The sequence below is a fragment of the Phyllobates terribilis genome, unplaced genomic scaffold (assembly GCF_046119375.1).
Source record: "Phyllobates terribilis strain yellow unplaced genomic scaffold, ASM4611937v1 Scaffold_4__5_contigs__length_816908805, whole genome shotgun sequence".
NCBI lineage: Eukaryota > Metazoa > Chordata > Amphibia > Anura > Dendrobatidae > Phyllobates > Phyllobates terribilis.
The window spans coordinates 86,807,479-86,819,635 of record NW_027362764.1 but is presented as its reverse complement, the minus strand read 5'-3'; positions in this window follow the sequence as shown (position 1 = coordinate 86,819,635).

Below are 12,157 nucleotides of genomic sequence, written 5' to 3'. Positions count from 1 at the left end.
TATGCCCTAGAACTGTGTAGCCGAACTGCTTCTTTTGGTACAGAAACATATCCTACAAGACATGTGTGGTTGACTGGCCTGATATTGATGTGAATGGTCCCTGTTCCTCCTGCTCTTTCTCCTTTGCCACCACCTCATCCATCATTCATCACCTGAAGCTTTTTTTTTAACAGGAGTCATAGAACTGGGATAGTAGCAGGAAAACATCCAGCAATCCTCGGAGGAGGTAGGATATGCGCCAAAACGCTGACCACCTCAGGCCTAGCCGCTACTACATACATGTGCTTGCATTCCAAGGAATAGAAAGCTAAGGAGATGGATGGCCTCATGATTATGAATAATTTACTCATTGTGTAGGAGGCCGCCCACTGCTGCTGTCTACTTTCTGAACTTTGTATTGAAGCTTGATTGACCCAGGACCCGCAATCCTCTATGTCTGGAGGACGTGTTGTCCCGGCTTCCACAATATTAACCCAGTGTGAAGGCGTCAGTGAGATGGACCATCCCTGGCCACATTCACTTGTCCACGTGTTTGTGGTTAGGCTGTCCTTCCCACTAAATGCACTGGGGAGGGCACAGGTAATGTTTTGGTATGCGCGCTTGTGTATAAGGCGCACCGGGCGGCTGGGGACTGAGTATGGATACCAAGCCGCCTCCACAAGCCTAAAAGGCCTCATTTCAAGTGCAAGCAAGCTAGCAGTATGGTATTGCAGCCTGGGGGTGGGTGGGTGGCAGGCTGCACACTTACGCTTGCATTCCAAGAAAACAAAGCAGATGCTAACTTCTATCATCATCATCATGCTCCTCACCTTGGCACTCTCAACTCCCCTGATGGAGAAGCCAGGGCCCACCGGAGGAGTCTGGTTCTCTGGTGGGCTCGTCCAATGCTGCCCTAAAGCCGGCCGGGCTAAGAAAAGTGTGTGGGGGGAAGTTGACATGAGAAATAGGGGCGGCTGGGGACCGTTTATGGACACCCGGCTGCCCCCGGGCAACTGGGGACTGAGTATGGATTCCAGGCCGCCAACACAGCCATGACGTGGTGGCCAGATTCCGCCTCCACATGCCTAAAAGGCCCAATTTCAAGTTCAAGCAAGCAAGCAGTATGGTATTGCAGCCTGGGGGTGGGTGGGTGGCAGGCTGCATACTTGTGCTTGCATTGCAAGGAATGGGGGAGGTACAATTGAACACTGCCCTGGGACAAGGACTTGCACAGGGATAGTTGCAAGTCTGCATCTTCTGATGTGGCAAGGATCACTTTTGATGGGCACACTTTTAGGCAGTGACCTGGGTGTCAGAGATGCTTCCAGGGGTCTTCCCCATGCTGTTCTCATGTCTTTTCAGCACTGAATGCATGTGTCACACAGCACATGGGCAGATAAGGTTGTAAAATGTTAAAATGACATTTCCCGGTGAATGCATTTGTCACGGTTGAAAGCTATACTAAAGTGCAAAAACGCATAAAAAATGCTACTTGTGAACATAGCCCAAGGTGTGGAGGAGTATTTTTGTTTTTGGTTATTTATTTTACCTTATACACAAGTCTTTACCCTGGAAAGGAAGTTCCTTAACATATTTCACAGGAAAGCAGGTTCAGTTTAGTTTTTGAACGTTTTATTGTGAGCCCGTAAAAGTGGCTTAATACCTCTGACCACGTTGTTGACAGCAGTGACCTGGGGGTCAGAAATGCTTCCTGGGGTGATGCCCATGCTGTCCCCATGTCATTTGAGCACTGTCACTATCGTTTTGGGCACTTTTTAGGCTTTCTACAGACTGCCGGGGGAGCCACCGCAAAAATGCTCGGGTCTCCCATAGACTCACATTGGGCTCGTTGCTCGGCTCGAGCAGCCGAGTATCACGGCGAGCTCGGCCCGAGCTTCGAGCACCCGAGCATTTTAGTGCTCGCTCAACACTAATCTTTATGTTTGAAGCCAGAAATGTGGCAAAAGGTAGAAAAGTTCAAGGAGGCCAAATACTTTCACAATGCACTGTACATCATGTCACAACGATGATGTCACACCAGGCCTACTAATTGGAAAAGATGCCAGGGAAGTCAGCATGTCAGAGGATGTTAGCAGTCCTGCATATCTTTTTGTTCAACTTTACTTTTTACGTATTATAACACTTGGTATAAATTGCACATATAACAATATGGAGTCTGGAGGCACCCTCTGGCGTGATAGTCTCAGACTATGTCTTTAATTTCACAGTAGGGCATTGGAGCCCATCTCAACAGTTATATGATGAGCGCCTCCTTCGTCCTTGACCTGTGAAATTTTGCATGACATCTGTCCAATAGACAATCATTTAACTGAACTAATAGCTCCAGCACCTAATGTGCTGGCAGAATGCTGATAAAGGGGTTCTACCCACTGAAAAAGAGTAGATAGCAAGTTATAGAACATGAGAATCAGGATGTATTAGACTGTAATGTGCACCCATAGCATTTTTAAAGGGGTTGTCGATAGTAAAATAATTTATTTTTGGGCATGGATGTTTTAAAATAACAATCGGAGGCATTCGCACCTTCAAGCTTACCTGCGGATTCAGCTCTGGAGGTCTTCACCAGCTCTGGAAACTGTGTCTGCTCTGTTCGGAAGTTACTAGGACCACTGCAATCGGTTTTTATGTCTTTATTGTGGGCAGGTTTTTTGTTTTTGAGATGTTTGAGGCTGATTCATCAAGTTTCACATAAATATGCTCCAGTCTGAAATTTTTGCATAGTTTGAGTCATCTTAGCAGAACATTTTGCTCTAAAAAGTCTCAAAAAGAGTTTAAAGACAAAAATTACTTTTCAGAAAATCCATAAACTATGTCCTCCATTTTGAAGAATTTGGCTCAAAAAACGTCAACGAACATCAAAAGATAAAAAAAAGAAAACTGATTTATAAGAAAGCTAATTATGAATCGCCCCCATAGTGTTTATCATTTTATCAACACTCGCTGCACCTCCCTTGATAAAACTCATCACTTCTGCTTTTTTCGTGACTTCTCAGGCATGACCTAGGCGTTACTACAACGTCTAATGTGTCACAGTTTGTTTTTCTCTTATTAATAACTTACAGATAACTAATGAATTGAATTGGGTTGTTTTGTTCTTTTGGTTACATCAGGCTTTGGTTTTGTTGATGACATTTGTAGACCTGAGGGGGCTGTAGAGCGGCGCGGGGCAGTAGCCGCGGACAAGGCGCTTGTCTTCTTCTGTCACGCCCCGGCGCGCTGCTTGAAAGAGTGGGACCTGGCGGGGTATTGGTGTTGGAGCTGTGAGGACCTTGCGCCCGTGCAGGCCACCTATAGCCGATGGTGTTGGCTAGCCAGGACCACGAATTCCACAGACTAATAAAGGAGATTTTCGTTCATACATGGGGACTTTACTGAACATTCCCACTGTATCCTTCCTCTGTAGGCTACTCCAGGGCTCTGCAGCTTATCTGTTTCGTCACTACATCGCCACAATCCAGCTTCTAGGCCACAGTCCTGATCGGCTAGTCTCTCTCTACTCGCTCTGCGGTTCCCTGTCCTATCACTATAGATGCCCTGGATCTACTGCTCAGGACCCCCACTAGTCCCACGCTCTCAGTCCTCTTTAGGTCCGTTACTTTGGGCACTAGCAAGCTCCCAGGTTTCTTGTGGCTCATCGTCTTACCCGATAACACCTTCTGGAAGGTCTCACAGTCTCGTCAGTTAACTGTCTTTGGGATCTCGCTATTCCTCGCTCCAGTCTCTTCTAGCTGTAGATCAACCCTTGGCCGCACTGCACACTTCTTACTCTGCAAACTCCTAACTAACTCTATCCAGGGAGCACAGCCCTGTCCTTATCACTAAGCCCTCCCCCTGTGGGCCAGTCCCAACATATAACTACTTCTGATCCTGCTGTCTGTTGCTGGGCAGAACGCCATACGCAACGCACTACTACAAACAATACAACAATACTTATATTATACTTTTTTCTATTAAATCCTGCATTACTATACATTATGCACATTACACTTCAGCACTTATCACACTCTATGTCATAATACATCACACCGGAACACATTATATATATATACACATATATATATATATATATATATATATATATATATATATATATACAGTACAGACCAAATGTTTGGACACACCTTCTCATTTAAAGATTTTTCTGTATTTTCATGACTTTGAAAATTGTACATTCACACTGAAGGCATCAAAACTATTAATTAACACATGTGGAATTATATACTTAACAAAAAAGTGTGAAACAACTGAAAATATGTCTTATATTCTAGGTTCTTCAAAGTAGCCACCTTTTGCTTTGATGACTGCTTTGCACACTCTTGGCATTCTCTTGATGAGCTTCAAGAGGTAGTCACCGGAAAGGGTCTTCCAACAATCTTGAAGGAGTTCCCAGAGATGCTTAGCACTTGTTGGCCCTTTTGCCTTCACTCTGCGGTCCAGCTCACCCCAAACCATCTCGATTGGGTTCAGGTCTGGTGACTGTGGAGGCCAGGTCATCTGGCGTAGCCCCCCATCACTCTCCTTCTTGGTCAAATAGCCCTTACACAGCCTGGAAGTGTGTTTGGGGTCATTGTCCTGTTGAAAAATAAATGATGGTCCAACTAAACGCAAACCGGATGGAATAGCATGCCGCTGCAAGATGCTGTAGCCATGCTGGTTCAGTATGACTTCAATTTTGAATAAATCCCCAACAGTGTCACCAGCAAAGCACCCCCACACCATCACACCTCCTCCTCCATGCTTCACGGTGGGAACCAGGCATGTAGAGTCCATCAGTTCACCTTTTCTGTGTCGCACAAAGACACGGTGGTTGGAACCAAAGATCTCAAATTTGGACTCATCAGACCAAAGCACAGATTTCCACTGGTCTAGTGTCCATTTCTTGTGTTCTTTAGCCCAAACTTTAGCAGCTATTTTACCATGAAGGCCTGCTGCACAAAGTCTCCTCTTAACAGTTGTTGTAGAGATGTGTCTGCTGCTAGAACTCTGTGTGGCATTGACCTGGTCTCTAATCTGAGCTGCTGTTAACCTGCGATTTCTGAGGCTGGTGACTCGGATAAACTTATCCTCAGAAGCAGAGGTGACTCTTGTTCTTCCTTTCCTGGGGCGGTCCTCATGTGAGACAGTTTCTTTGTAGCGCTTGATGTTTTTTGCAACTGTACTTGGGGACACATTCAAAGTTTGCCCAATTTTTTGGACTGACTGACCTTCATTTCTTAAAGTAATGATGGCCACTCATTTTTCTTTACTTAGCTGCTTTTTTCTAGCCATAATACAAATTCTAACAGTCTATTCAGTAGGACTATCAGCTGTGTATCCACCAGACTTCTGCACAACACAACTGATGGTCCCATTTATAAGGCAAGAAATCCCACTTATTAAACCTGAGAGGGCACGCCTGTGAAGTGAAAACCATTTCCGGTGACTACCTCTTGAAGCTCATCAAGAGAATGCCAAGAGTGTACAATGCAGTCATCAAAGCAAAAGGTGGCTACTTTGAAGAACCTAGAATATAGGACATATTTTCAGTTGTTTCACAATTTTTTTGTTAAGTATATAATTCCACATGTGTTAATTCATAGTTTTGATGTCTTCAGTGTGAATGTACAACTTTCAAAGTCATGAAAATGCAGAAAAATCTTTAAATGAGGTGTGTCCAAACTTTTGGTCTGTACTGTATATATATATATATATATATATATATATATATATATATATATATATATGTCAAAAAAACTGACCAGCACATCCCAAATGTGAACAGGTGCAAGCTGCAGAAACTGCATAAGATATATAAAAAGAAAGCGCAGCAGCACTCCATTATGGCCAAGATACATAAAGACAATAAAACCATTTAATTTAAACTGTGTTATTTGACATATCACTATAGGAGGTGGGAACTGCCTCCTGTTTGACCTTGCACTCCCCCCATTTAACCAGCAGGTGATGTATATTCTACTCTACCAGCCCATTTAAATTGTAGGTGTTTTAGCCCAGAAGTGATATGTTCTGTCCAGAGTTATAGGCTTGTAGCCCAAGAGAGGCATGTAGGCAGAGTAGTACCCATCAGATGGGAGGTCACCTTGCAGCGGTTGATGGGCACACATGAATTGGCCAATTTATGCGCTAAGAACCTCCATTTTTTGTAAGTAAAGCTTATTGAGTAATAACACAGTTTAAATTAAATGGTTTTATTGTCTTTATGTATCTTGGCCATAATGTAATGGAGTGCTGCTGCACTTTCTTTATATATATATATATATATATATATATATATATATATATATATATATATATATAGCTAGGTAGATACGCAAGGAGCAGGAACGTAACAGTTCAGTCCACACCCCTTACAGGGTGATCAAAGTAAAAAGCACTTTCTTTGAGTAAAGGATTGGATGATTTTGTTCCTACCTAATGAATCCGCTGTGGATTTTGTAGCAGAAATGCTGAGGGCTTTTCTGGATTTGCATTACAAACAGTGAAATCTACAGTTAAATCCAAGGCATAAATTAAAATGCTGCGGATCCCGGATCTACATCACATGTTCACATGCAACTGGAAATTCCAAATGGAAAAGCTGCTGCAGATCTGCCCACCCCGTGAGAACTTACCATACTGTATGACCGTAGGACGGGTTCACTCCTTGTTTATTAACTCTTTGGTGACTGCAGTTAAAAGACATTCATCATATATCTGGTTATACCTACTCATCAAGTTCTGTAGTTTTATTATAAAAAAAAAGTAACAAACTTCCATTTCATAGGATCTTTTCTAAATGAGGGCCCTTAATGATGTGCATATGACAAAGGGCTGGCAGGGGCAGGGGCCCTCAAAGGTAAAAACAAGATGGACAAATACTTTTTTGTCATTCTGTGTGGGGGTTCTTATACTCAGTAGGGGGCTGTGGGGGCCCTCATTCTGTGTGGGGCATCATACTGACAGGTACTACACTGTATGCGTGGGGTAAAACTGTGGGGGGATTCACTGTCTGGATACCATACACAGTGTGTGTGTGCATAGGCATTTTTGGGAGCATCAAACTCTAAAATGCCCCTAAAAGGTTAACACCAAGGTGCTTCAAATGTAGGGATATATAATTTTTTTTTTTATTTTGGGGGGAGGGGTGCAATTAGAACATTTGCTATGGGGCCCTATGATTTCTATGTATGCCACTGTGTGAGAGCAGCATGATGTAGGGGCAGAGACCTTGATTTCAGCGATGTGTCACTTACTAGGCTGTGTGTTAGTGTTTCAATAAAATCAGCGGAAGATTATCAGTAGAGGCCTTGGTGTTTTCGCGTCTCCTGGTCCGACCACACCCCCACCACTGATTGGTAGCTTTCTGCCTATGCAGAGTGTACACAGAAAGCGGCCAATCAGTGGAGTGGGCGGGGTTATACAGGGCTCATCATTCAGAGATCTGCTAGATCTGCAGCAGAGAAAACAGTGATTGTATCACAACCGCTGCACCCAGTAAACTAAGTGATACATCACTGGAATCAAGGTCTCTGTACCTACATCATGTTTCTATTAGATAATATAGCAAAACCCTGCTGACAGATTCCCTTTATATGCTCTCACCTTCTTTCTTCAGGAGCCACCACTCCCTTACCTACTGGCTTACTGATTACTGGGGAAGGGGGGGACGGTGTTATCCTGAAGATTGACAGTTCGGACCAGCAGCATGGTTGCGATGCTGGTCTGAACTGAGCACTAGCAGAGCCAACTTTGCCAGGAAGAAGATCGGGGACACTGAAGCTGGCCTGAACCAGCGATCCAGCAAGCTTCAGAGAAAAGTACTAGCAAGCGAGTGCCCCTTGCGTAGGAAACCGATCATGCTGAGGTGGCCGGTAACCTAAGCAATGAGCAGTAAACTATCGAATTAAAAATTCCTCAGCTCTTGGGAGCAGAGAGGATATTTAATATGAAGTAAATTGTAAAAGTTGCTTGTTTTTAAAGTGTTAATAACAGAGTAAATAAACTTTCAAGATTTTTAATTGCATGCAGGTTGGCGGGTGCACAGATCCTGAGACACTCACCGATCATTCATTAGAACCCAGAGAATTATACAATACAAGAGACAGAAGTGCACAGCTCCAGCCTTAGCGCGCACATAGACTTCGTAGATGGCTACCTGTATTATGCTGTGAGGTGGCAATGGCACAGAGCAGACATGGGCAAAGTGCGGCCCGCAGGCCACATGCGGCTCTTTGGTTGTTCTGGTGCGGCCCATGTACTGGGACAGCCAAAGGACTGTCAGCTCCCTCTGCCATCATTGAGCCTGTGTGTCTTGGAGCGCAGCAGTCGCAATGAGGTCACTGCATCGAGCCAGTTGTGCCCAGCGCAGACCAGAGCTGCACGGGAATGAGGTTAGGTGAGCAGTTTTATACACTCCTGTGAAAAATTAAAGAATCAATATTTCCAAATTCATTTGGAATGACAGGATCACAAATGTTATGCAATCTACCATCACTGAGGAGTCTTTCAAACCAATCCATTTGACAGTTTCAGAGAAAAGTCGACTTCTTTGGAATTGTTCTAGCCACTTTCCAATTTGGGGTGTTTAGAGGGTTGCAACCCCTAGAATTGATTTGAAAATAGCAAAACAATTTCCGTATCATGAAATTCAGGGTCTGGCCTACAGCCATGCAAAATTTCGTTTCAATCTGACCATTGTTTCCATTTCAAAATGAATTTGTAAATATTGATGCTTTAATTTTTCACAGCAATGTATATCATTTTGTGTGTGATGAGGGGCCTTTGTGGGGACATCATTCTACATGGAGGCTGTGTGGGGACGTCATTCTACTTGGAGGCTGTGTGGGGACGTCATTCTACTTGGAGGCTGTGTGGGTACATCATTCTACATGGAGGCTGTGTGGGTACATCATTCTACATGGAGGCTGTGTGGGTACATCATTCTACATGGAGGCTGTGTGGGGACATCATTCTACATGGAGGCTGTGTGGGTACATCATTCTACATGGAGGCTGTGTGGGGACGTCATTCTACTTGGAGGCTGTGTGGAGACGTCATTCTACTTGGAGGCTGTGTGGAGACGTCATTCTACTTGGAGGCTGTGTGGGGACGTCATTCTACTTGGAGGCTGTGTGGGGACGTCATTCTACTTGGAGGCTGTGTGGAGACGTCATTCTACTTGGAGGCTGTGTGGGGACGTCATTCTACTTGGAGGCTGTGTGGGGACGTCATTCTACTTGGAGGCTGTGTGGGGACGTCATTCTACTTGGAGGCTGTGTGGGGACGTCATTCTACTTGGAGGCTGTGTGGGGACGTCATTCTGCTTGGAGGCTGTGTGGGGACGTCATTCTGCTTGGAGGCTGTGTGGGGACGTCATTCTGCTTGGAGGCTGTGTGGGGACGTCATTCTACTTGGAGGCTGTGTGGGGACGTCATTCTACATGGAGGCTGTGTGGGGATGTCATTCTGCACAGGAGCTGTGTGAGGATATAATAATGTGTAAGAGGGCTGTGTGGGGACATCATAATGTGTAGGGGGGCAGGTATGGGGACATAATAATTTGTAGGGGGGCTGTATGGGGACATCATTCTGAGTAGAAGGCTGTGTGGGGACATAATACTGTGTATTGAGGCTGTGTGGGAAAATCATACTGCATAGTGGCTTTTTGGGGACATTATACTGCAAGAGGGGCTGTGTGGGGACATCATAATGTGTAGGCGGGCTATATGGGGACATAATTCTGAGTAGAAGACTGTGTGAAAAAAGAAGTAAAAAAGAAGCACCGTGGGCATGAGATCTCTATGGCCGTGTTGACACTAGGCGTTTTTTTCAGTGTTTTTTTAATGCATTTTTTTATGCAAATTTTCAGCGGCATTTTACAGTATCAGCAAAGTCTGAGATTTCAGAAATCTCATGCACACACATTGGTTTTTGTGTCACCTGTATTTTGTGCTTCAAATGTTTTTTTGCACAATAGAGCATGTCACGTCTATCAGGTTTTGCTGCGTTTTTAGTGGAAAAAAAAACAAGTACAGCAGTATGTGAAACTCATTTATTTTTGTGATTTTGCCATCTTGTCTTGGTCACCTGAGATGACAGTTTGGATTAGGAGAGTTTAATTAAATTAATGATGTGTACAGTTTAAACATTGACTGATCTACGTGTGAGATTGAACAATACCTGTGGCCCACGGAGGTGTGAAATTGAACAATTCCTGAGCAACTCAATGGCAGACCATAGTGCGAAAATAAATAGTGTCATAGAAACTCAATGCACTGCCAGTATCCTAAGGTAAACTATTTATGAACAATTCACCTCCCCCCACTTTTGCATTTGTAATTCTGGTTAATATGGCTTCACATACTGTATGTCTTGCATTGGTGACCTGTATTCCTGCTTCTGTGGTGGAAGCAAAGCTGAACTTTGGGATCCTGAAAAACGCAGCAAAAACGCACTAAAACCTGCGTTTTTGATGCAGCTTCTTTCCTGCCAGCCAGGAGTTCAGGTTTTGCTGCAGAAAAAAATGCCTAGTGTGAACATACCCTAAGACACTGCATTTTTGACACCGCGTCAAAAACCCACCAAAAGCTCATTCTGGGAACGTCGCCTAATAAGAGGTCTAGCTTAGAGCAAAGGAATCTACTTGTGTGGACTATACACCGTAATCTGACACCTGGTAACACTCTACTGAGAAGTAATCAGTGTTAACTTTTCTGTATTGTCAGTACATGCCCTAAACTTATGGTTCACTGGAATAATTAAAAGATGAATAGTAAACTTGCTTCCTAGAAACAAGTTTCATGGTGTGAGCTATATGGGATATATTCAGCTGTGGGTAGAAAGATGTCAGTCACAGGACAGTGCTTAGCTATACGAAGATTTAATGATTTCCTATTCTAGGTTAACTTGAAATAAACACGGCGATAAATGGAAGAAGTAATAATAAAAATGTTTATATCATATGGTTTTAAAGGGGTTGTCAAGGCTTGGGGTTCAAGTCTGCAATCACTCTATGTGAATCATTGCAGCATGAAGTGTGTGGGCTGTCAGGATTATCCGATGCCAGCGCTGGGAGCAGGCGGATGACCACAAGTATGCGATTTGTATACATGCGGTCACGTGCCGACTAGACGTACGCGGCCTCTCTCAATGCATGTGAATAGAGCGAGGCCGGACACATCTACTTAGAATGTGGCCGGAAGTATGAAAATCGCATACTTGTGGTCACATGGCCGCCCGCTTCCGGCATCGGAGAATCCTGATGGTGTGCACACTGCACACTGTGAGGATTACCAAGTCTGCAGCCACATAGTGTAACTGCAGACTTGTAACCCAAGCCTAGACAACCCTTTTAATATTAGTACTAGCCCTCTGACAGATTAGATCTAGCCCTCTGATCACACGAGCAAGGGACAATGTTGGGAGTAGTAGTCTGTTCCTGCTGTGTCCATGTGTAAAAATAAGACTAAAATAATAAAATTCTTATACTCACTTGCCCAGAGATATCCCCCGCTGTAATCTATGTGACCGCTGACGCCAAGGAGCCGGGGAGAATGACTCACTCCAGCGAGCGGGCCCCGAAACTGCACTCCTCTCATTGCAGGGGCTCATTCTCCCCTGCTCCTCAGCTTCAGCGGGCCGATGATTACAGTGGGGGACATCTCCGGACAGGTGAGTATAAGGATTTTATTATTTTATTCTTATTTTTACAGTTGGACACTGCGGCAGCAGACTGCTACTCCCAACATTGTCCCTTGCTCGTGCTGATCACAGCGCGAGCAAGGGACAATGATGAGGTCAGCATTCAGCACCTGGCACTTGGGAACAGCACTAACTGTACTGCTGATTCCCAGTCGCCGGTACGTGTAATCCTAATGTGTCACACGTGCAGCACACGTGTGCCAAACAGGTGCACATAAACATGGATATCTCTTGTACTGTTTTTTTCAGGACCGGAAATATCCGAACGTGTGAAACCGGCCTAATACAGATCTCATGCCCACTGTGATTTTGTTTATGCAGCGTAAACTGATCTGCGATGCGGGTTTCAAATCTGCAACATGCCAATTTTTCTTGCTGGTACGCTGAGTTTTACATGCAGATTTTTCCCATAGACTTGCGTTAGGAGTGGAATTTCTGCAGGTAAAAAATGCAAATACTTTTTAAGCGCATTACCGCAG